The sequence below is a fragment of the Agelaius phoeniceus genome, chromosome 7 (assembly GCF_051311805.1).
Source record: "Agelaius phoeniceus isolate bAgePho1 chromosome 7, bAgePho1.hap1, whole genome shotgun sequence".
In the NCBI taxonomy this organism is placed as follows: Eukaryota; Metazoa; Chordata; class Aves; order Passeriformes; family Icteridae; genus Agelaius; species Agelaius phoeniceus.
In genome coordinates, this window is record NC_135271.1 from 37,785,251 (window position 1) to 37,812,379 (window position 27,129).

Genomic DNA, 27,129 nt, shown 5'->3' on the forward strand with positions numbered 1-27,129 from the left:
TTGTATACAACCTTTATGTATTTTTAATATATCTTTCCAGACAGGTTCTCCCAGTGTGGTAAAGGAAAAACTCCCTCAAATCCCTCCAGTAGCACAACTGAACTGGGAGCATCCAGCATAGGGACTTATAAAAAAAAGAAAGGTGATGATGTCACCAGCTGGCAAAGATGTTTACCTTAAAAATGGCAATGACAAACTCAACAAACTGATAGAAGGTTATTGTGAGTAATAACTGAGATTCTATTCCTGGCTCTGCCCCTTTCTTTTTCACAAGGGTCAAGGCAATCCATCCATTTCCCCCTGTATAAAATTTGGATTAGTAACATTTATTAATTTACCTTAGAGTTACAGAAAAGATTAGTTAATATCTGTAGGGTAATATGAATATGTCAAATGGGCAATAAAGATTAAGTATGCTTCCCACCTCCATCAAGAGGCAGCTCACACCCACCTGTAATGTGTGAATTATGTATTTAACATTTTAAAGCTTCTTTCATAAATCACTCCCATTTGTCCAGAGGAACACAGATGGATTCTTGAAAAGCCCTTACTAGCAGACATGCAAAGCACCCAAATACAGGCACAGATGCTTGATACATTCATGCAGGAATTTTAGATTCCAATGGACTTTGCTGGTATGTCATAATACTGAGAGAAAAGCATGAAAACATTTCATTTTTTTGGGCTAAACCCACTAAACTTCTCCAACTGGAGATAGGTTTTTTTTCATTCTGTATGTCTCATATATTTCACTCGGTAAGTGTTTGGGAGTGTTTTTTTTTACACGCACACACAAACAGAAGACTTTAATTATGTATTGTATAAAATGTTGCTGAACTTGTCTAAAGTCAGCTTTTGTCTCTGTGCTATCATTATAAGATTCATTTCATGGCTAGCCAACTAACAAATAAATACATTCAATACAATAGTTTTCCATGTAATGAAAGCTTCCTATATATTGTTCTCAAACTACTTCTGCATTAATGAAAACATTATTACTAACCACAGCCTAAGTTCAATAAATGTAAATGCCATGAAGATTCTACTCATTTTTTCCCCACAACTTAATTGGGATGGTGAGATTTTTAGTAGCTCTGCACCTCTTTCCCCTAAATGAAGAAAATCTCATTGTCCTTGTAATTCTTACTTTCATTACAACAGCAGTATGAGATGGATTAGGTCCCTAATGAGCCTTCGAAGGAACAGCCCTGTGAACTTGCTAAGGCATTGTAGTGAGAAATGTACATTAGTTAGGCTTTGGCCTTTACAAATTAGCAAAAATTCAACATGAAAATTTCCCCCCTTCATTTTCCCACCACATTTTGAAATGCAGGACATGGAGAATAAAAGAGTCTCATGAGCAACTGTATCAAAGCCTGGTATCTGTTGTCCACTAAAAAGGGTCCTTTTTTCCCTTCATGTTTTAAGATCATTCAAGCAAATATTTTAAACTTCAATAAACTAATATTATGCATTATCTTCATGCCATTCCATTTTCTCTATTTATTCTGAAGGATAGTTTTTCTCATACACCCACATAACCAGAGGCTAAGAGCAGGGCTATGAATGTGATGGTTCCTATAGTAGTGGAACTTGAGCCCTTGTTAGTAGTTAACATTGGGGCAGAACCTATTGTATTTGCAGGGTGCCCAGATGAAGGAAGGAATGATGAATTTCAGTCCATATTCTTAGAAGGCTAATTTATTATTTTATGATACTATATTATAATAAAGAATACTAAATTAAACTATACTAAAGAATACAGAAAGGATACTTACAGAAGGCTAAAAAGATACTAATGAAAACTAGTGACTCTTTCCAGAGCCTCAACACAGCTTGACCCTGATTGACCAATAAGTCAAAACAATTCACATGAAACCAATGAAACAATCACCTGTTGGTAAACAATCTCCAAACACATTCCAAAGCATCAAAACATAGGAGAAGAAAATCAGATAATTATTGCTTTCCTTTTTCTCTGAGGCTTCTCAGCTTCCCGGGAGAAGATCCCTGAGCAAAGGGATTTTTCCAGAAAATAAGAAAGGTGACAAGAACCTTTAATTTGCATTGGAAATCTACATAAATATGTGTGATTCAGTACCTGTCAAAACAAAAAAAATTCTGCTTTCTTGATCTGAAAATCAAGCCACTGGAAAGGTCAGTCATGGTCTAGTGACCTTGAAGTAGGAGTCTGTCTTACAGAGTGACCCACGAAATCTGAACCACCCGGTTTTTTGCCCATACAGTTTGCTGGGTGAATTCCACTGAATCACAACACATGCAATGACTCCATCTCCTAGATAAAGCCCAAAATCTGACCTAAAAACTCCTTTAAATTTTAATAATGCTTCAGCTTTTCTCTAATGCTGAGGGAAACAATCCCTAGTACCTCTGACTACACCTGTTCATATTATGAATATTCATACTGCATTATTTACATTAATACTAAAGTAGATGTGTGAAAAATAGGTATGAACAGAGGTAAAGATATGGGGAATGTACTTGAAAATACAAGAACATTTATTCTGACAGGAGAAACCCCTTTAGACTTCTCCAACCATTCCTGGGGTATGTGTGTTCAACACCCATTAGCGGCAGAGCTGCTTAAAAGAAAGTTTTTATCCTGAAGTAGTTTCTGCAGTGAGAAAGAGCAAGCTTCACCTTGGCAGAGAAGACAAGACAACAAGGGTTTCCCTGGGGTACCAGTGAAGTTGATTTTCATGAAGTATGGACTTTTCCACAAGGAAATTACCAGGGATCAGTGCAACAGATGCCAGACCCCTGCCTCCAGCCCTTCTTTTGCATTTCTGTCCCCTCTGTGCCAGTCCCTATAGAAAAGGGCAGGGCCCATCTCCAGAAGCTCAGTCCTGATTATTCAAAAGGTTCAACACAAGGATGAAACACACAGGAATTCATTGTAAAAAGACATAGGTAGGCCCCATGAGACTTTTAAACCCACACAAGGTCAAAGTCTTCTTCCATGGCTGTAGTAAAGCTACTCAGAGGATCCCACCAGGATGAGAACCAGAGGTGGACCTGGTGGAGTGCCTGCCTCTTCTCACTAAAGTAATTCCACAATTCTAAATGTGCTTCTAACCACAAAAAAGCCTTTTCCTAGCAGATAAATTAAAGAACATTTTAAGGTAAAGAAAACTTGAGATAGTGACTAACAAGTCTCCCCAGGTTTCCAGTGTCCTGAATGGCAGGTTATTTCCCTAGGCCTGTTGTCAGTCCAGCACATACTTAAAAGATTAGCAGTCTTTATGTTACAAACATTTCTTCACTGTCTGCCTCAGGTCCCTAGACAAACTATCCTAAATTCCACTAGGGCATGGCTGTGTATCTGGTAAGTGCTCTTCCAGTGGCCTGGGATGTTTGCAGGTGTGTGACTCTGCTTCCCTCTCAAGTTGTCTAGCTGCTCATCTCTTTCTTTTCCTCCAGCTGGCCCAGATGTGCTGCAGGGAAGTTCCATCCCCCCTCTCTTTCCTCTTCTAAAGTGCAGAGTCAGGACAACAAGCAGCCTTCAATACCACTATCAAATCACACTTCACAGACCATCAGAAAATCATGCATAGTCCTTCTACAAGATTTGAAAGTTCATTGTTTTCAGGCAGAATGGGGTTTGAAAAAGTTCTAACAATGACCATGTTTTAAAATGGCTTTGAAAATGAAAGATTAAATGATGTAACAGCTGACAGCTGGTTAAAATTGTTTTCCAAGCAGCAAGCCTGTATCAGAAGAACCAGTTTTTAATCAGGAAAAAATAATTTTCTGCTGGGGAAAGGTTTCAGAATCATAATCACCACACTATCCATTTACCCCAATAAAGGCTTCCCAAGCAATAAGATACAACCTGGCAAGACAACCTCATTTTTTTCCCTGAACTTCAGATTATTTCATAACATAGGCCTGTTGGAGAGCATCCAGAGGGCCACAAAGATGATCAGAGGACTGGAATCCCTCTGCTATAAACTGAGAAAGCTCAGTTTGTTCAACCTGGAGAAGAGAAGGCTCTGGGGAGACCTTAGAGCACTTTCCAGTACCTGAAAAGAATTACAATAGAGCTGGAGAGAGACTTTTTACAAGGGCATGGAGTGACAGAACAAGGGGTAATGGCTTCAGACTGAAAAAGGCTTTAGGTTATATACAACAAAGCAGTTTCTCACCAGAAGGGTGGTGAGGCACTGGAATTGGCTGACCAGAGGAGTTGTGGATGCCCCATCCCTGCAAGTGTTGAAGGCCAGATTGGATGGGGCTTTGAGTAACCAAGTCTAGTGCAAGGTAACCCTACCAATGGTAGGGAAATTAGAACTAGATGATCTTCCAACCCAAACCATTCTGTGTGGAATTTCATGTGTAAAAAGGTGAGCTTTTAGAATAGAAAGTTGGTGTCCTGTGGCCCTCTGGATAGGAGATGGTACATTTTAGAATGAAGGCATACACTCTGTATCAGGGGATGAAGAATCACATGATGGGGAAAACACTGTTTTGTGCAGGCAGGCACTGTTAAGAAAGTTTCTCAACAAAGTTAAAGGCTTTATCTCAAATACCTTGTAATCAAGTCTGTGGGAACATGTAATTTAAACATAGTTATGATAAATAAATTTAAAAAAAAGCTGAATTCATATGATCTCAGCCATCTAAAAAAAATCTCTTAAATAAAGTAGCCAAGTTTTGGTTAGATAAATGCCAGCTCTCAACCACATTTCTTCAGTATTATAACACATCAAATAGTGCTAGCCACACATCTAACAAGAGAGATGGAAACACAAGGTCTTCTCTTTGAAGATACTCTTCAAAGAAAGCTGAAGAGGAAGCAATTCATATTCATATCTACTAGGACATTGACTGTAAAATTCAGACAAATATTTATTTTGATAATGACACATATTTGTGTGTGCAGAGAGCACCCTAAGGCTGCTCTGTCCATACATGCAGAGAGAGACATAACATTCAGTGTCCTCCAGAGAAGGGAAAGGCACCTGACATCAACTGCTCCAGGCTGCCTGACCCCTCCTTAGGGCACTTCTTGCTCTCCATATGGCAAACAATGTCAAATGACTTAACATGGCATGGGGAAAAGCACCAAATCCCTCCTCCCAAGTCTCCCTTCCAGGCAAACACCTGTGGTCAGATCCCAGCCCTCTTCCACATAAAAGCAAAGTCAGAAACTCTCAGGAACCCCAGCTCTAATCAGTCACTAATCACTGTTTTGACTGAGATACTTCATGATGTAAAATTAAACCAATTTGCAGTATTTCTAATGCACCACAGTTTAATTAGTACTATCATCTCTCTGGGCAAGCTTTTGTCAATTTTGTGCTTCGTAATTCAGTTTGTAGCTGTCTAAACACAGGTCCTTCATGAGTTCATGTACTAGCTATGAATGAAGTGTACATTTACATGGGGGGAGGAAACATCATTATAAACTTTGTTAGAAGGATGTATCAGCACTTGAGATGCATTCAGAAGTGGCTGTAAAGGCTGCCCCATTTTCTGCATTTATTTTTCCTCAGTGGCTTGCATGGTAACTATCAAGTTAAGGTTTTTCTAAATGGCTGCTTACATAGTGATTTGGAATCTGGAAAAGGCTAGACCCCTCTTGTTCCACACAGCCCACTGCTAGCAATTTTCCCATGTATATATACACTCTGAAATGCATGGAAGCTGAGAAAAACCCCAGGTACCTTTCTGCATCCACACTGTCTGCACAGTGCTGACAACAGTAAAACCAAATACTCTCCTTGGCAGCAAATCTTAACAGATATAACCTGGAAGATTTCCAGGAAAGTGATATTAGTAGCACCAAAGTACACCTCTGATGGAATCATTCTTCTGATCCTAGAAATGCTTTTGAACCTGCTGTTCACTGCATTTCTCATTTCTTCCATTAACAAGGGAGCAATTGAAAAAAATCTGCTTGTTTTGTCAAAGGTGAGAACATGCCTTCTAAGTATAAAGGTAAATTAAAGTTTGTATCCTAAATCTTTTGCCAGAGTTTAGGGTTGTGATTATTTTTTTTTTTTTCTTTTGGAAGTAAAAGTTATATGACAAAGTACTGAATAAATGGAAAAACTATCTGCAGTCTGGAGGAAAAAAAAAATACTTCCCTTCACCTGAAATACTGCTGACTGGTATTTATGGGCAGTTCCTGGGAGCAGTGGCCTGTGGAGCAACTGTGGCCCTTTATTCCAGCCATGCAGTTCACAGAAAGATTATTTTCCATCATATTATTGCCAAGGAATGCTAACATATCTCTTAATGTGTCCTGTGAAATCTGTTTGAGAATGGTGCAACCCAGAGCTGGTGCAACCCAGAGCTCACAGTACAACCAGTGCCAGATAGTGACAGAAATGGCCTCTCCTTCCACCAAAAATGTGAATTAAAAATAAATGTAAACATGGGTATAAATAGATGGAAATGTGTAATGTGAAAAGTCTTGTGATGTTCTGGAGACAAGTTCCAAAATACATAAAGTGTGGGGGGAAAATATATAGGAATCTTTTTTGTAAGCATATAAGAGAATTCCTTCTGAAAGTACCCTGGACCCCTGGGACAGCCAGTTTGGAGCTTCCTTTGTAGCTCTTCAAACCCTGTCCCTGCCACCCATCATTCTGTAACTCCTTTGTATTTCATGGGCACCACCCCTAAATACATTTCCTAAAACCACTCCTACTTTGTTTTTTTGTTTGCTCTAAGGGACATTTGTGAGTCATATGACAGGAGGGAAGATTTAACCAAACTCCTAAAGGATAATGTCATCTTTAGATCATGCTCATTATAATTCATAAGCACTTCTCCACTTGACAGCTCTTCAGTTGCAGTTTCAATCTTGTGCTAGTTTTCCTGAGAGCCCTTTTCAATTTTCCACATTGCTAATGGAGCCTGAGGCAAAGCTAAAAATCATTTGGGCTTCTTGAAAGGATCAATAATTTTTGTGTGCCGTGCATTTTAGAATACATCGCATCGCTGACACAAGCGCTGTCATTGCACTGATAAATATAACACATCAAAGAATGTCACAAGTTTCCACAAAACATTTTAAAAATATTCAATAACTACCTGCAATCCCATGTGCAGCAAGCAGCGTTAAGTGTATCAGTCAAAAAAAAAGAAACTTAAATTTATCAGAAGACTGATTGCATAAATTCTTTGCCAAACATTGTCATTTTCTCTGTGTCTTGGCTTACACAAGAGACTGTGCAGAGAGAGAAGACCTAAGAGATTCACTATTTTTAGGTTTATACCACAACAAAAGCTGAATGAACTTTTTTCCAACACCCATCCAAGCAGTCAAGGATATCTGATCAATTGCCAAGACATGCTATACTCAGTTAGCTCAATAAATTATTCCTTCAGCACCATGCAGAGCAAATTATATTTTAGGTGGACAGAATTTTGTTTGCAGTTCATCCACCTACAAGACAAAGGACTGCAGTGAAAGAAGGAGAAGGAGAGCACCACTACCACAAAGCTGTGTTCTTCTCAATTTAAAACTTCTAAAGAAACTGCCCTTATGGAGCATGCTGGGGCTGACAAACTGAGTGCTACTCTGCTTGTGTCTAATTAACCCTTGCCAAGAGCATGTTACTTGAGACAGGTTGCAGCCTCAAAGACTTCCTGAAGACTAAATGGAAATGCTGATTTCTCAGGGAAAGCAAGGCTGAAGCAGCAGTAATCGGACCATATAGCAAATGTGGTTTTACATAAATGATTCTCTCATAAAGACACTGCAGGTTCAGAGTATAAGGAAGGAAAGAAACATAGCAAACATTCTTTACTGCTCAAAGGCCTTTCATAAAAATATTCATTTTGACCAAATATTTTTTAGGCCTGCCTAAGAAACAACAAATTATTTTTTAAAATGGGTGCTACATCTCACCCCAAACGAAATTACCAAGAATTTCTATGGATTAAAAGCTGCTTCTTTCTCCCTTCTGGGAATGAAAGAATGAAAGAATGAAACTGTGACCTGTTCTTGTATCCAGAGAACAAAGTGTCATGGGTGTATTGGGTCCATTTCATTCGGATGCATGAATGAAGCCATCTTATTGTGAATATACGTGAAAAATACTTTTTTTTTTCTTTCCATCCGGTGGGAAGCCTATTCCCCTTTCCCCACAGCTTTTCCAACCTGCTGTACAAGCAGTGAGAGACCAATCCCCATCCTGAGGGAGGTGTTTTGTATGATGGAACAAGCTGTGCTTCAGCTTTTGGATGCAGAATTTTGGAAGGATTCCCCACCTGGGAATGTCTCTGGTTTTTGGTGTTGGGAAGAGACTGAAAGGCTCTGTGTGACAGAGAAGGAAGCTTCCCTTCTCTGGGAAGTGGGAGAGGGCTGGCACTGAAAATGGGAAACATTTGACTGCCCACACCACTTAGTCATAGAAAGGACACAACTGGAGCTGTACATGAATTGGGCTGGGAGCACAGGTGGAAGGACTGAGCCGGAACTCACTCTCTTCCAAACCAAATGATCGACAGAGGTGATGCTAAAATAGAGGGGTTATGTGCTACCTTGATACCCACTTAGCCTGCAATTAATGATGATGATACTCTCCTTACCAAGGCAGGTTTTCTAGCTCTTCATTAATCAGACTGACAGGTCTCCTTCTCCCGGCTGATTTAAATAAAATTTGTGAGGTAAAATATGAGATTAACCTATGGCTCACACTTGAGTCTTTTTCCCCAATCTGTAAAGGGAAATCACCTCAGTTCACCATGCAGAAGTCCAAGTAAACATCTTCTATCCAGCAGCTTCTTTTTCTTCAACTACACATTTCTTTTCCCTACTCTGCTCCTTTCCTATAAGCCTAAATTGTTGCTTCAAAGTTTTAGGAGACGTGCCTTTAATCACTCCCACACTTATTACTCACTTACTGTGCTACCAACTCTTTCATCAGACCAGCTCTCTTTCATCATTGTTTCTGAGCTAATTATTCAACATTAGCTGAACTGAACTGCATTTACCATTCATGAGGTATTTCTGAGCCAGAGATGATAATAACATCCAATACTTCTTGGATTTCCTTGTGGCTTGTTCTGTGCTATGTTCCCATGGTTTAGGAGTATGTTTAAATTTGGCTTTGAGTACCATCATTGGGAGCAATTTGTACAAATAGCACAAATTGCAAGACATGAAAGATAATGTAGAGCATCAATAGGAATCTTCACAGCATCACCTGATCAAGTCAGCCTGCTAAAATGATGCTGACAAGTCTCCAGTCCCTTTGGTGATACAGGATTGAACTCACCATCTGATAAAAAGGGGTTGAGTCCACTGCAGGCTAAATGGCAGGGATTCCTAGTGGGATGCATTACAGAGACTATGAAAGAACTGTTAAAGAAAAGAGCAAGAACAAAGTCTGACACATGTCCCCAATTTTTTGACTCATACATTCCCACTTGCATTGAAATTTCATTTTTATGTTAAAAAAATGGAAACAGGTTTTGAAGAGAAAAACAATTATCAAGTTTCTCCTTCCTGCTTATTTATTTCTCTCCCTCCAAATGGAAGGAATCATTTTCTTTCTAAACTACTCCAGCTCTGAAAAAAAATACAAAGATAAGAAATTATATAGGGGAAGGGAGAAAAATCAAGGAAATAGAAGAGAGTAGAAGAGGAAGTCTAACTGTTTTTCTCTTTGAACTAATAAAAAAACTAAATGAGATGCCCCCTTTTTATTAATGTATCAAACTCATTTCTGAGTAACAAAACTTTTAATTCCAACTGTCAAGCCTTTGCATACAGAAACACTTGGAATATTCTTAGCCCATTTCTCCAGTGGGATTCTCTACACTGCATAGGTCATTATTTCCCTGCAGTTTTTTTCTCTGCATACTTTCCCTCTGTTAATGGCTTTTGGAGTCCATGTCCCTATGAAAGGGTAAAAGGGGATTTAAAACTCTTTCTTCTTCGTGTCTCAGATTGCCTCTGAGAATTCTTGACTCAGAGTTACAAAAATCCACACTTCCTTTTTAAATAAAATTTAACTTTCACTGTAAACTTCATCGTTCTCCTCAGTTTCCTACCATGATAAATAGTGCTTTGAGACCCACCCTTCTCTGGGTATCATCAGCTACAGTCACGGACTCAAACTAGAACCATGGAGTAATAGCTCCCATTCCTAAAGCTCCACACACTTTAACATTTGTTAACTCCCATCCCTCAAGTCTCAAAGAGATATTAAAGTCTAAGTCTGAGTTCTGTGCTGAAAACAGAAGTTAAATATTGTACAGGGAAAAAATATTCCATCTTCAATATTGATTGTTTTCTCTAATTCAGAAGGCAAACAGTTCAGTTGCTCTGTGAGGACTGCTTGACTTCACAGAGAAAAAGTTTTGGAAATCCTGCCACAATGCCATTTTCTACTTCCCAGACATTTAAAAATAAAACAAAAAAGCTGCCATCACTGCCCAAATATCATACCTGTATGTCATCCCTGACATGGTCAATCTACCAAGACACATGATGTAGGACTGAAAATCAGACCAAGGCCACATTAAAAATGCTAAAAAAAGCATGTGTAAAAGATGACTGTCATACAAAAAGATTTATGGCAGTACCAGTTGAGAAGTATGCCCCAGTTGATCCTGCACCAGTATTTTTTCTGGATGACACATATGTACACAAACCACTGGAGAGAGATGCTACAACCAAAATCAAAACAGCACAAGTGGGTTTGTCTTATTGGCAGAGAGGAGTCTGCTGCAGCTCCCTATGGAGAATGCAAGTCAATAAGATTAGTGATGAAAAATAAGACACTGTAGAAAGCCAGTAAAGCAAGCACGAGAGACACCGGAGGTTCACTGTGGATCATTGCCCTTAATCCTCGTGTTTGCCAACAAGAATGAGCCCAGCAAGCCACGGGATATTTACAACCAACATCCCTGTGGATACAGCACAGGAAGGGCCTTGGCACTGGGCATCCACGGGGCTGTTTGGGGGCACCTGCTTGTTCTTTGACACAGAGTGGATCAATGTGTTGCTGTAGGCACACATTTGCTTATGAATATTCATGGAAATCTGCTTACTTCATATTGCATTTACACTATTCTGCTTTCCATCATGCAAGAGGAAAGTTATGTGGATTTTTGAACGTGGTTGTTCAAACTTTTTATCTGTTTATCTTCCTTAATAGGTAACCTTAATTATATTCTAGGCAATTCCTATTTGTAACTATGTTTCATTATCAGAAAAATTATTCTTACATTTGTCTTTATAAATATGATAAAATATATCTAATATTTTTATCCTGAAACAATTGCACCTTAAAACCAAGAAAACTAGCATGTTTTATAAAACAGGGTAGCTACATCAGAGAACCAAAAAGCATGTCCTCCTATCTTGGGAAAATTTTAAACTTCGGTGGTTAGTTGTGGTCATTCTATTCTCCTCCCACTTCACTCTAAAACAGAACATAAATTGAAATAATAAAAACTACATGCAAAAAAGGTAGGATTTGTTTCAGCTCATTGGAAGATAAATTGAACAATAAAAATACCAATTAAATAAATGGAGTATCTTTAATATGTCAGAACATCCCCTGATAAGTATTCTGTGGCTTAACTGACTCAGCATTTTTGAGAAGAGAACAATAAAATTAAAGCACTACCAATCCACTCTCCCTGCTTCTGTAGAGGATGCAAGAAGATCCAGCAAAATGTGGGGTATAAAGCTGTAGTTTGCTCAAGCCCACACAAGAAATCTTTCTTCTTAATGATGTTGTCCAGCTGGCTAACTAGCTGCAGTAATTTACAACTCTTATTTCTGCATTAAAAAACCATATAGTTTTTAGAGAGGACAAGTCTGTAGACTTATCTAGACTTGATATATATAGATATTTATGCTCTAAACTGCAAAAACCTTTTAAACCATTCTAATCCCATTAATTCAAAATTTAGTATCTGATTTATTTTTCAGATGAGATGCTAAATGCATCCTACAGAAATGCTCAAGCTCTGCTTCATATAGAGGCAGCAGATAAGATGTAAAGAAACTCTCCTATCTCCAAAGAACCACATTATATTACTCTCTATAGCTCTGCACAGGCTTTTGATCATTTTTGAGCATGAACATTTGAAAAATGCTATAAAACCTATATGTATGTGTTTATTTACTTTTGGGTTCATATTTGTATATATTCTTATACATATTTATACATAACAGATAATTACCTCTGAATGTTTATATACATAAACACGCTTATACTTGGGTGCAAATAGAACAGCATGAAAAGGAAATGGGAATGAAGTTTGAATGCCAAGTTCCAAAAAAGTTTAGACCTTATGGCTTGGAAGAAAGGACTTTCCAGAGCCTAACAAGCAATAAAGAGAGGAGGTGCTAGGCTGGAGCAGACAAAGCTGACTGCTGTCTCTGAGCTCGCCATTCAGCCTGAACATTTGCAAACCCCATCTGCAGCTTTAGATAAAATTGTTTTCCTGCTTCTAGCAAGGGTTGTGTCTCTTTGCTTGGAAGGTGATTTTCCAGAAATCAGGAGTATTCCTAGCATTTTTTCAATATTATTATTATCACTATTGTACTAAAGGACCCTTGGTTTCCCTGCTCTTTTTACTTTATGTACACTTTCACCATAAAACAACACTTTCCACATTATTTACCACTTCTAATAGAAGACAGGCAGGATTGTATCTATCAGCATGACACAGAGTTGTAGAAAAATGCATTCAGTCTTGAGGAAGAATTACCAAGCTCTGGACACAGGCTGGACTGCAGAAGGCCAGGGGAGTCTGCAGTGGTAAGGCTGAAGGACAGGGAGGACAGGGGTCCTGAACTTAAAAGTGGTGAGAATTAGAGCGATCACAGGAGTAAAAGCAACTCACCCTTTGGTTTATTTGACTTTGAGACACAGATTAGTCATTGAATCACAGGGCTGAGCAGAATAAGCAAGAGGAAAAGAAAAAGGAAGGAAAAAGAAGAGGTCAAGCACTTGCAGCGTGACTGAAGACAAGTTGAAAGCTAGTGAGAGAACTGACTAAACGCAGAGACAGAAATCAGAGCACGTTGCCTGCATAAAGGTCCTTCTGGATGTACTCTTTCTTCTTATCAGAAACAGCAGCAGGCTCTTGAGCAGAGAGCTTGAAGGTATAAAGGTAACTAATGATGTCCCTTTCTAGGCAACTTCTTTGGTATTCTTAAAATCAGATGTAATCAGTACAAAGAGTCCACCTCTGACACCACAGAAATATTTCAGTGCATGAACTGTACAGTGAAACAGGAGAAGTGCAATCATAGAGATTCCTTTAGCTCATCACAATGTCTTTTTCTTGGTAATGCAGAGCCACAACCTCACTAGCCATCATTAAATGAGAAATGATAGCAAGTCACAAATTAGAGTAATTCTTGGAAAGGATTGGATACAAGTCAAATTCCAAATGACTCATCTTCAAAAAAACTGTAAATGTCTAATTAACCAGGATATTGAAGCTACTCAGTCTTAGAAAATTATTCTCGTTTCAAAAGAGAAAGAGTGCAAAAAAGGCAATAATAAAACACAAAAAAATGAAATTAATGGATTTAATCAGGAAAATCCTTCAATACAACACTTCATTTTTTGTTTTATTTTAATAATTGTAAAAAAATGGGTTTGTATAAAAGCAGCAACATCTAAGATACTATCCTGCTCTATATGAACAGCTAACAGCATGCACACCTACAGTTTTTCTGTTAAAATGTCATATACAGGTAACTGCACACACAGAAGTCAGTAGAAGGATCTGCAGGTATTATTCAGGATCAAATTTTCAGTGAACTAAACAGTCAGCAGAATTTAGGAACAGCATCTTTTGAGGATTTGATATCTCATTGTCAGGGCTGAGCATTCATTATTTGAGTTCAAGATGGAGGAACTAACATTTAGATGATACAATAAAATAAATAAAAATAAGTTAAATTCCTTTAAAAGAAGGGAAAGAGAGAGAACTTACATCTATCAGCTCTACATACTTTTTAATATCCAGTGTCAATTAAGATGTATAAATACTTTTCTTACATTTGAACCATTCTGGCTTCTGATCCTGTTTACTGGAACGCTGGACTTCAGTTAGTACACAGAGTACTCAGTTCAGTTTACCATTGCTTAACTGTGTTATTGCTTTTCTAAATGTTAAGCTAAGAATGAAATCCTCTGGACTGAACTGAAACATGTTTATATTATAAAATACAACCTCAGCAGTCCTAATGAGATTCTGTAGCCATTTACTTTTCAAACTACAAAGGTAGGTATTTAAATGTTAAAAAAAAAAGCATCAGCCACAGAAAATGTGACCTGAAAAATGAAGATAATTTCCCCAAAGATTCTTGGAAATAGCTCTTGAAGTGCTTTTTCACTTGTTATTCCATCAAAACTGACCAACAACCTTAGAAAACCATTCAGCCATTTCTAGAAGACATCCATCTGAGACAAATCCTTTATTGACCTCAAAAATACCAATGCTTGTCTGCTTACAGGGAGGTCTTTTCTATTACCTTGCTGATTTGACACACTTGATTCTGCCAGAATTTCAATATTTGAGGGACTCAGCTTTTAATCTACCTGAAGTGATACCACAATGCCCAAGCAGCCAGATGTTGCCAGATCTGGGGTCTTTGACAAGACAGTGTAATTGAAATTGCTTTACCCAGAAAAAAGAAATATAGGACAAAGCAGGGGAAGAGAAGCCTCCCCTTGACTCTCTTGCTATCAGGAGGGAGAATATTGAAAACAGTACTTGTGCAGATGGGAAGGTCCAAACTCATGTAGGAGGTGGTCCTATTTCTCCAATTTCTTTCCTATTTACACCTCAATACATTCCTTCAGAAACTACCACTTTTCCAAGTCTCTGGCAGAGGAAAAGTAGACATGACTTATTATTCTGAATTCTCATTGAATCTCTTTTTAATTAAACTTTTCCTTCCCCCAGGGAAGCTGAAATATATTAAAAAAAATCGGATTTCTGACTTAATATAGGCAGATTCACCCTAAGCCTGGTTTATTTGCATAACTCAGGACTGTTTCACTTTGTTCTGATCTTCTTGGTCTCTTCAGTGGATGAAGGGAGGCAATGTGTTATGTGCTATTTAGTCATAACACAAAGTACAAGCACAAGATTTATTTGTTCATACATGTAAGAATACTAAAGGAAGCAGTTTTTAATAATTCTGACAAAACTGGAGTGGGGTAATCACATGGCTGCATTTGGCTTTAAACATACAGCTGGTAGCCTCAGACCCTTTTTGGTACTGTGCTTCGTACAAGAATGGCCTTGATGAAATATATGGACTTATTGATTAATGTAATGCTTTGGAGTATCATGAATTACCCCTGCCTTCTTTCATACGTTTATGAAAGAACCTCAAATGTAGGTTACAGACATGGAAAGGGGGAGGGCTTTTCCATCACCATTATTTTTTAAATATGGAAAATACAAATATATGGATGATGGATATCTAAGAACTACTAAACTCTTACCTTCCATATCAGCTTAGTGCATTTTCTGTTTCTTAGTTAAGGATTATTCCAAATAACTTCTCATTCCTTAAGAGCTGAAGGTTTAGTTTACTAGTCCCAGACTACAAAGGTACAAAGGCTTGATTTTCTCATCAAACTAGCTATTAAAAACTGCCACCAGTCAGTGACGTACAAATTTGCCGAAAAAGCAGAAAATACATTTGCATTCATACAGAGCCTTCAGAGCAGAGACTTTGCTGTTACCACTGGCATAAAGAGATCCCCCCACTAGGATAAAGACCTTGTGCTTCACACTTCCTAACACAGAAAACCCATTCCTGTCCTGAAGGAGTCTAAATCAATTACCCTTCTCTGTGCATCTCGTGGAAGAGAAGAACAGGCATTTCCAGCTGTGAGCTGTTTTTCTCCCTGCCTGAGCACTGAAAAAAGTGCCTGTCTTTGAATTTACAAAGCTTAGCTAGAACATGACTTTATATAGATTTGCTCTGAATTTCCTCTAAGCTAAGATTATCGTTTCCCTTAATGTAAGAAATAATAAGGATAGCCCATCTCTTATGCAGGTCTTCTGCCTATCTTAGGACAGTAGTTTATGATTATATTTAACTGATACTATTCTTCAATTTAATATGAATGTATCATTTTAATTACATAATTTTAGTTTAGTACCCAGGTAAGCAACTTGGTGCAAACTTACATGCTCTTGTAGGGAGATGCAAGTCAGCTCTACCTGCATGCCATGTAGAAATGACTGGAAGGACACACTGCTCAAAAAAGATGTTTTGTTTTCCTGGTTGTCAGTCAATGAGCCCACAGCTCTCCCACTGAAGACTTCATAATTGCAGATTTATACCCTGACCCTGTAAAAGTTGCTGTGTACTGACCCCACTATAGAGGGCCAGCACAATCATGACGGTTCAGAGACTCCATTATTTATGGATGTAGTTGATAATTTTAAAAGAAGCATTATTGCTTATATTAACTTACTGCTTAGCATAAGAACCTCTTTCTCCAACCCCTGTTGGCAGGTGAAAGTCTGCATACACACGACCATTTAGCCCTAATGAAACAGAACAGGTAAACTCAAGCTCAAATCAATTAAGCGCATCACCTAATGATGCCTGGGAAAGCTTTCAAAAAGTCAAGCATCAAGCCCAGGCCTTTCCAATTTGAAGAAGGTGCCTCTTCCCTAACACCCACACTTTCATCCTAACAGTTAGGAGGCTGATGTTAATTTTCACATGCTACATTTTTCAGTGCAGCAGAAAAACAGATAATTTCACTTGTAATTGTGGTGTACCCTGGTAAAGTCTGTCAGGTGTTAGAATACTGACCTCAGCGCCTCTGCTAATTAGATGAAATTGAAAAAATGCCCAGGCTCTATAAATCAGATTCTACTAAGGTTAGGATGAGTGCAAGATGGAGAGGGTAGGAGGAAAATCTGTTCTCTTATAGCTCTGACTCATTGTCTGCTTGCTATCAGAGAAAGGTTTTCAAATGAGGACTTCCTTATTTAATTCACAGAAGCCATTAATGCCTGGACCCCATGGCAAAACTGGGGATGTCTGGATCAAGGCTGTCAAGGCAAGTGAAATAACACATATTTGTGGTGAAATGGGATGAGTCATGGCAGTTGACACCACCTCCTTACAAGTTTAAGTGGAAAAATGATTTGTGTTTAGTGAGCAGGTCTTTTCTCTATCTCTTCTGCTGAGGTCTCAAGAAAAGAAGCAACTTCCTTCATACAGGTTGGCCTTGTCTGACAAAGCCAGCCACAGCTCCTAAGTAAAAGCAGAGATGAAAAGTACATCTCCACTGCTTGTCTGAAAAACAGTCTGGGCTTTTGCAAACACTTGGTTATGAATGTGGGCGTGTGAAGGAGTTTGTAATCCCAACTTCTAGTGGAGCAGTAGACTGCTTTGACTCATGTGCAGTCTCCCTGGAGGAGGCCTCAGGAAACAGAACCAGCTATGAAGCTTAGGTTTCAAAAGGAAGAGTTTATAATTTGCAAAAAAAAAAAAAATCTTATTTTATAGTTAAAATGTTTAACTTTAGTAATTTAGCAAGCACATGTACCTAGTGTTACCAAGAAAAAGCTAGCTATATGTTCTCTAGGAACAAGTTCTCATCTGTGGACCCAGGAACATTAGCACTGTGAGATCATATTTGCCTGGAAGAAATACCCTTGGACTATCAGCTTTTCTGAACACCTACAATGTTTTCTGTAATGCTTGTAAAATGCTGTTATCACAGCATAATCCTATGTATTACAGTGGAGTGTATTCAACTCAACAGAACAGGAGGGTTCTGAAAACACAACAATTGCTGATAAAAAAAATGCAAAGAAGTGTGCAAAAGGATGTGCAACTTTAGTCAACTGTATTTTCAGTAAGTTGTATTCAAGGGCAGCAGAGAATATGACAATAGAACAGGTCAACTCACTCTCAGATGAGGAGCTCAAAAGGAACCATTAGGAAAAAGGATAGTTCTTCCCACTGCTGACAGGTACAAACACAACTTGTATTCCATACATTGCCAGACAGATTTTAAGGAAAATAAACTTTGCAGGAGAACAATAAAAGGGATCTGCATGCTGGATGAACAGGCTTCTGAGGAAAAAGATGATCTGAAATTCAAGTACAAGTCATTGCCTTAATTTTCTTGAAATTTAGACCAGGTCCTAGATGAACTGAGTCTGCACAAGAATTCAATGAATAACTGTCTAAGAATAATGAGAATTAATATTACATATAAGATGAGCTCTGTACTTAAGAAGCAGAGCTGGGAAAAGGGAATTTGATAATCCATAAATATTTGAATGCTGCAAGCTACATCTGACTGAAATTCATCAAATTTTCATTTTCTTTTCCAAACAAACAGTCTCTGTGAAAAATGCCATAGCTGTTTAATCTTCTTCGGGGTTGCTGAAGGAGGTTCTTCCTCTAAAATTAAAATGCAAACTATTTTTCTACAAAATTAAAAAATAGTAAAACAACACAAACCAACCCCACTGAACTTTTGGGGGCAGTTAGGAAGCGACCCAGTGGCACTGTTCTTTCTGTGTAAGGTTTCTCCCAGCTTTCTGATCCTCTGCTTAGTCTTGACATAGGAGGTGCACCAAGGGTTGGGCAGCCTAGGGGTGAAGAGTCCACTTAGAATCCAACACACGCAAGTTCATATTCTGTTTTTCCAGAGATTTCCTATGTAGCTTCACACAGAGCACCTGAGCTCCTCTGGAGCGCCAGTCCCTGTAGGGCACTGATCTCTCCTTCCCACCCAGGAGGAGATGGGCAGATGGGCACCAGGATTATGTGAATACACAGCATCCTGCATGTTCCAGAGCATGTGCTCTGCCCAAGAGAGGCTCAGTGTAGGCATTTTCACTGGCATGTGGAGACCATGAGACTTTAGAGTCACTAAAAAGCCTCCATTTTCATTTGAGGTCAGTTGTACAGGATTACTTAGATTTAGGATTATTTATAGGATTATGTAGGTGCATTTGTGCAAATTCTCCCAAGGCCAGGTCAGGAGAACCATATCCTGAGAACAGAAGCTCCCTCTCCATTGTGTTTGCCATTTCTATTTGGTTTAGCTTACCCTCTGCACTGTGGAAAATAAGTGTTCCTTAGCTCTTTATCCTGGGGGGCAGGCGTTTATCAAAATCTATTAAATATTTAGACCTTTATATAGCAAGTAATGCTGCTAACTTGTTTGACTTAAATTATACCCCACTGGCAAATCAAATTAGAGAAGATTTGAGAAAATCTACCTTTTAAAACAAAAGCTGATTTTCTACATGTTCAGCCATTTGTGGGATTAACTTTTTAATGGGTTTTTATGTGCACAGTGTTTTTGTTTTCATGGATACTAGAAAAGGATGAATTATTCATCAAGGAAAAAAACATCTACAACACGCATTTTCATAGCTTATTTGGTCCCTTTTGTCCTACTCATAAATCAATCCTGATTACTACAAATGAACGTGTTCCCACTAAGGGTTCACTGATGACTCACTTGGACCATTAATTTAGACCTCTTCACTAAGTGCATTAAGATGCTGCCACTGGTAATAGGAAACTGGAAGAATATTCTTTGTGACCTCCTCTCTTTGCCTGCACACCCCAGACTCCTTCTCCTGCTCCATTCCTTGTGTATAATTTTATAGACACAACACATATTCTCCAGTTAGAGCACGTCATTTCCCTTCTTGTTCCATTGACAAATTTGCATGAAGGGAAAGAAGAAAATTATATATTAATGCCCAGCAGGTTGCTTTTATGACCTAGGAGGAGGATAGAGAGCAATCAGCCAGTATCTACATCCTCAATGGGGGCAAGTGATGCCCAAACAAAGACAACACTGAATTGTTATGGGAATGACTACAGTGTGTCACTGGTGGCATAGATCACAAGGCATTTGTCTCTGTTCCTGAAGTGCTGACAAGCTGTCATCAGTGAAGAACCATTGTCATCGAGGAACAACGCTTCACCATTCATTTAGAGCAGCAAATGGAACAAGCCAATTCTTATCCAGGCAGGGCAGCATTTATCAGCTCCTTATTGCTCAGCTGGGAACAAAGAGAGGATTCTACCCATTTGAAAATTATTATTATTATTTACTACTTTATTGGCAACACTGTGCACTGAATAGTTTTAGAAGAAAAATTTATGCCCCAGAATTCCTAAGGGTCAACACTCAATCTTTCTCAATAGACACAATAAAAGAGAGAAGGAAAACACATTTGTTTCCTTCCCAGTCCAATTGCTGCAGTGCCACGGTGGTTAGCATTGAACACCATTCTGTTTCATGTGCTGGGGCTCTGTGCTGAACCCCAATTACCAATGCCAAAAGAGAAACATTCCTCAGAATGATACCAGTTATTCTTTGCAGCTTCCACTGCTGTGGTTGCTGCTGAATATCTTTTGAGTATTTTCAAGTATCAAGCTGAATGGAATGCCGTGTGTCCCACTGCAACTCAATGCTCTTTATGCCATAAAGATATCACAGATCCCAGGCAATTAACAGTTTGGAAAAGAGTACATTAACACCAGCTACTAAAAGCCTTTTATAGTCTTGAATGGTATTCACTGAGCAATTACTAAGTTAGCTTTTTCTTGTTACTGCTCTTAGGAATCCACCTAACAGTGATGCACATTAAAAATACCCCTTAACCTCAAATTCAGAGTTGTATTCTCCAGCATGGGAACAGTGAAGGCATTTCACAAGCTTATCACTGGTGTAACATGTTTGATGATGACTAAGACAGGAGGGAGTCACAGAGAGTTCCCAGCAAACCTCCAGCACCTACATCCTACTCATGGATAAGCCAGTCTCTATCAGGAATCTGGGCTACCCTGTTCCAATACAAGCACACCAGCACAATCCCAGAGCTGAAACACCGTCCAGACCATGAGTCACAGCAGTGCTGGATGCTACTTTAAATTTAGTTATTGAATAATCTCCATTTATAACACAACAAATTGTTGAGCTGCTCTCTTATCCAAAGCCTGTTTCAAGCAGGCTCAAACTCAGGATTCACTGGAAGCTTCCTCCTACCTGCTGCACACCAGCACAGGGCTCTGATCCCAAGCCTGACTCCTCTCTGATCTGGCATGTGCAAAATGAGGGCAAAGGGTGGGCTGGCACTGATAGAGAAGAGACCAAGGGCCTAGTTCTGCTTTTGTGATGTGAACAATTTCTTGACATTTCTTTCTAACACTAAAACCTTCTCAACCACAAAAATGTCTCAAACTCCATATACAGTGTTTGAAAAAGAGTAGACAAAAATTATTTCCACAGACAACTGCTGCCACAGAAGAAAAATTTTTTTAACATAGATGTCCATTCATCACATCCTGTTGTTATAGCTGCAGCACACTCCTGGTAATTGGATTATTCAAGGACTACACAGGTTGAGATCCCTGGTGTTGCATTAGAGAATGCAAAGTTAGAGAGGTCTTTAATATGGTAGAGAAACACTGGATAAAATAAAACCTGCCATTGCCACTTTGTGCTCTGTACCTTATTTTCAGTTTAAGTACTACAACTGTACATTCAAAAAAACCAAAAGATCAACTCTGCAGGCCTCTAATTGACAGGTTACAAAATACAACATAAGAGAATGCACCAGGACTCTAATGCCCATTCAGTATTATAGATTGACAGACTCATACAGACTTCCACTGCTTTATTCTGACCTTGCACTGATAATCTCTGGGCACAAAGTTCAGCAGGAGATAAACCAAGTTATCCAAGTTGCAGCATATGTTTGAAAGAACGTAGAGAAAGAGCTAGCATCATGCAAAGGAAAAACACAGCTAGAGAACTGGGATTCCTCCTCTAGAATATACACCAAGCAAGATCCTTCATGACATTTACAAATGGCTTTATGCCCTCTCTTTTACTAAGCCATCTTCCTTTATTTTTGGAGAAAATACCAGCTAAAGTATTAAATATTTTCTGCATATATCAAAATATATATGTGTAGAAGGGCAGTTAGATCACTACACTATGAACTACCAAATTTTTTTTAACTGCTTAATGGAGCAGATAATTAAAAATAAGAAAACCTGTGCTTTGCCATCTTTTTTTCCCCTCTAAGTTCTCTATTGAATTATTTTCATCATTTAAAACATCAGTTGCACTCATCTAGTGAACAAATGGCATTACTAGCCCAAGAGAACCTGCACAGGGCAATTTAAAAAACCAGTGACAACATTAATACAAGGAAATTAATAATCAATTATATCAGCCCAGAACTGTGTACCAAGAAAATTTAAAATATTGTTTTTCTCTAACTCTGCAGACATGACAAAATGTCTGCTTATGCTTCCTGCCTTACCAAGTGATGCTTTCAAAGCCTTCAAAAATTGCCTGTGATTTTAAACCTTTATTATATCATTATTATATTATTCTCTTCCCCTTTCTCTTAGATTGAGTAGAGGAAACTTAGTTAAAAGCAAAAAGAAAAAAAAACCTCAACAGTTCATGTCACTTAAAGACAGAAGGAAAATGTTCATACAGATCTACCAGTTCTTTTCTCTTTTGCACAGACCCAGAAGAGATGAGTCCAGCAGGAACCACCAGGAACCACATCCTACAGAGACATTCCTAGTATCAGTAAGGCCACAGAAGGCTGAAAAAGTAGATGCTACAGAACCAGAATATCATTCCCCTAATTCTGAGAGTGGAAAAACACAGCAGAGTTCTTTATTTTTATTATTATGTAAAAAAAAAAGAAAAAAGGAGAAGCACAGCAAGTTACCTGGTGCCCTGTACAGACAGCCCTGGAACACTTGGTAGGATTCTGGAGGCTGGAAGCCAAAGGGGAAGGAGACAGGCAGAGAGCCTGGCACGTGTGAGCTGGCACATACACCCTTCAGTCCTCTCTTTCTCCCCTTCTTGTGCTGCTTTCAGAGGAGGCAGAGGAGGGGGTAGGTAGGACTGTAATTCAAGTTTGCCAATAGAACTGAAACCTGTCACATCTACAGAAAATCCATTTTGGGAGCTAAAAATAAATAAATGCTACCTCATACTCCCACTGCCTTTGGTTTTCTATTCATTTCAGTATTCAGATATCCAAACTCCACTTGCTTCAAATAGCAGCAGAGAAAGGAGAAGGAGGGGAAGAGGAAATGAGGAGTAGTTATGGATTTAGAAACTACTACATATAGCAAATATGAATATGAATTAACAGAGAATGGGACACAACCACGCCAGATGGGATCAACTCAATTGACCCCTAAGGCTTTATTTTAGCTACTTAGATTCTCACATTGATTGTACATTCATCTCTTGTTTATATACACAACTTCAGTTTCCCATTGGTAAAAGAATGATTACAGTACTTAAAAAAACCACTTCACCAGTCCTACATGGACTGGAGTGCTGGCAGAAGCCTGTACATGCCATGTGCAGGGAGAGCTTCACAAGTAGGTTGTTCTACCCACCATATTTTACACTTGAAGTCTATACTTTGTACAAATGTACCAAGCACATTTGAAAACAAATTGTTCTTGCTGTTAATTTATAAGGAAAAACCTGCTGCACTTGCATGACATTAAGAGGGGGAAACAAAAAAAGAAAAAGAAAATGTCCAAGCAGATGATGTATTGGGTGCTGAGATAATAATCCTGGATGGATTCCTGTAGCTGGTAAAGCCATCTGCCTGGTGGATGCAGAATCCAAAGACCTTTGTAGTCCATGGAATGACCATCTTGAGACTGATTCCCAGCCAGTGAGAGCTGATTGACTCAAAGGGATTGAAAGCTAGATACTGACAGCTATGCAAAGGAGGCACCCACCAGCTGTGGGTCATTCACAGCTCTTCTCTCAGGAAATCTCATTGCTTTGGACTATTTCTCCATTGATACATCTGAAGGCATGAAAAAGCTAACATTTGTGTTCTCCCCCTCCCCCTTATGAAGCTAAGAGGAGGGAGGCATGTCTGAATATCATTCTCTTGTTAAGAACATTTAAGCACTGGAGGCAGAGGGAAAGCCTGAGATTTGTCTGATGCTCTTTAGTCAGCCTGCAAGCACACGAGGCACAAACCAACCATCAGTACTCTACCTTATTCAGCACAGCTTTCAAACTTAGCATTTCTGACCACACGGATGGAAAGGTCACTGCTCAAGAGACCTCTTGCCTTTGCCACAGTTGACCCAACAGGTCTCATTTGTGCTGTTACACAAATCCCAAACACACCCTCCTGATGGCCTCAAATATCCAGAGTCAGATTTGCTCCTGTAAGTTTTCACTTACACTTGGCTGACTCCTGTGCAACTATCACCACTGCAGAGAAAGGAAGGCTGAAATCAGAGTGAACCAGAGTGAACACTCGTTGCCAAAAATAAATAAATGAATATATAACTTGCATGTAAAAAAAAATTTACATTTACTTCAGTATTTTTTTCAAAATAAAAAAAACAAACACATTGCCTATTTTTAATAGAACAGAATTATTAAAGCCAGATGTGTTCTGTAAGGCCACAAGGAAATCTACTGCAGAATAATGGACTGTATATTGACCATACATTTCTGCAAGAGTAGAAGATCTCATTCTACTACACATTGAATTTGAAGATCTCATTCTACTACACACTGAATTTCTGCAGCTTTGACTGACACTTATGACTGGGTTTAAGTGAAAGGTTTGAAAGTCTCCTGATCAGCTAGAAGTGCTGGTGAAAAGGGATAATAAATGTTAGAGATACTTTAGGTGGCAGAGGCAGCTGTGTTCTGGAACAGAAACATGCAATAATTGAGAATAACTTTCGCAATGGGAGTTAAAAGGTGCTACTTGACCAGGAGGTGCTTTAATCTGCTACATCTTTTCAGGCCATGTGTGAAAAGTCAGTCAAGAAAGATACAAGTAAGGCAGAGGGAAGCATAAGGTGTAAAATAGCAATAGAGGACATTTTTTAAGATACACAACACTAAACTGGGTGGAAGATCACTTATGGCTCCTGCAAATCTTTTCTGCAGCTGCAGACTAGCCCTGAACTGATATAGAAAAGTGCTTAAGAAAAACATGACTTCATAGTTCCTTTCATTTTTTTACTACTGCTCCCTCCTTCCAACTTTAAAATGAAAAAGGGGGGGAAAAAATGGGGCTCAACAAGTCTCGACTTACCAAAGCTACTAATGTTTTCAGATCACAGAATATGCTGCTAAAGGGCAACTAATTTGTTATACAGCAGGCAAGGCTTTGTGTCTCCTTGTCTATCTGATAAATGTTGAAGTTTCAGTTCTCCCAGACATCATATGCAACACATTTTCAGTGTTACGTACATGGCCATTTATTCATTTTCTAGTAATTAGTATCCTGGGGAGAAATCCGATTGCCACTCTATTTACCTAATTTAATAAAATATTGCAGAATGCAAAGTGGGAGGAATTTCTAATGTTTTATTAGCATTTGGCAATTCTGATCCTTCTAATGATGTCTACTGACCCCTAGCCTGTAGCTGTGTTTCAAAGCAGTTTCTTCACCAATTCTTTCTTTAATTAAAAACTATTACCAAAGAGAAAATTAGAATCAAATATCTCAGTGGCAGAGAAGATTTTTACTTACTCAGGACTTTAATTTTACAGCAAATTAATAAGTGAGAAAAGAATAATTTTTAAGAGTTTTATAATTTAGAAGTAAGGGGAAAAACAAATTAGATTAAAGACATATTAGATATTATGAAGAAAATTAAATGAGCTGCACTCTCCCGCCCAGCCCCAAGCATAGTCCTTTTCAACTATAAATACTGTCCCCAGTTTTGTTCTTGTTCACAAAATCTGTCAGAAATAAACCTGCTGAAGTCATTGTGACTATACCAGTACTGGCATCTGAATGCAACTCCTTTGGCCAAAGTATTCAAATTGAGGAGGGTGCAGAGCCCATCCTTTCCCATTTGCACATGGGCTTTCAAGTAGAAGCTTCTGACAGTCGCCTGCACTGAGGCTTCTCACATGGGGAATTCTGTTATTTCCTTTGGTTACTGGGTACCTGGAAGCTCAGTAACCCTTTAAAGCTATAGCACTTTCATACAGCTACTTGAATATATTTCAGGCTACAACTTCAATATTTTAGCCCACATATGAGCTTTCTTGGCCCAAAACTGAGGAAGAATGCACAGCCTCCCTGAGCTCCAACATAAGGAGATGATTTATTTAAGCAGGTGATGAATTTTCATACTGGGTGCAATTATTGAGGTCTGTGCGAGCACACATAGATCTTCACATGTGAATCTAACGAGGTTTCTAGGGAACTTGCAGCTATTACAGATTCACAGGCTCCTTCCCTCAGCTCCTGGGAAAGCACTTACAGCTGATTCCATGCTAATTCATTGCTCAATGAATAAGTAAAATCTGTACAGTATAATAAAACCATTGATCATCATGCTTTAAGATTGACTCCTAAATATTTAGGAAGCAGCGCGTATTCAATGGAAATGTTTATTGGCACTGTGAAATTAAACTGTCACCCGTGAAATAGTAAAACTCATTAACATGGAGTTTCTTTTTAAGTGTTAGGAATTAACTTTATGGCCGCATCCGTAATGGCAAGCCTCAGCCTTAAATCGCCTGCCATTTAGTATTCGCGAGCGATATTAAAACATATTAACCGTGATTTAATTGGCCGGAAATTAAAGAAGATAGAGGAGGAAAATACATATATAGGAAAAGAGAAGAAAGAGGCCGGGCCGGGCTGTTGGGAGGGGACGGACGGACGGACGGACGGACGGACAGCGCTGCCCGCGGGGCTCGGCCGGGGCAGCGCCGCCGGCGGGGCAACAGCGCCCTCTCGCGGCCACCGCGCTCCGCCCGACGGGCCGCGGGAGAGGCCGCACCGAGCCCGCCCCAGCCCCGCCGGCAGCCCGGGGAGCAGCCCGGGGAGCAGCCCGGGGAGCATCGCCGCCTGCTCTGGGCTCCGGGACTCCCGCACCGCCGGCACCCAGCTGCACCGGGTTCGCCCAAGCGCGCCCGTGGAGCCGCCGCCGCTGCCAGCCCGCCGGCCAGGGATGCTCCTGCCTGCGGGGACCGACCCCGCAGGGCCGGCGGAGATACGTGGCGAACTTACGAGTGGATCTCCCGGGGGAAAAAAAAAAGAGCGAACGGCGATTTCCCAGCTGGGAAATGCTGGGGCAGCAGGGAGGGCGAGTACCACGCC

The 27,129-nt window shown here is 39.4% G+C and overlaps 1 protein-coding gene across 1 annotated transcript in view; it reads right to left on the reverse strand.

The window, feature by feature from the left end:
* The window catches only part of CNTNAP5 (contactin associated protein family member 5), a 412,329-nt gene that overhangs the window by 244,501 nt on the left and 140,699 nt on the right, over positions 1–27,129 (reverse strand). The gene's annotated exons all lie outside the window — the stretch shown is intronic.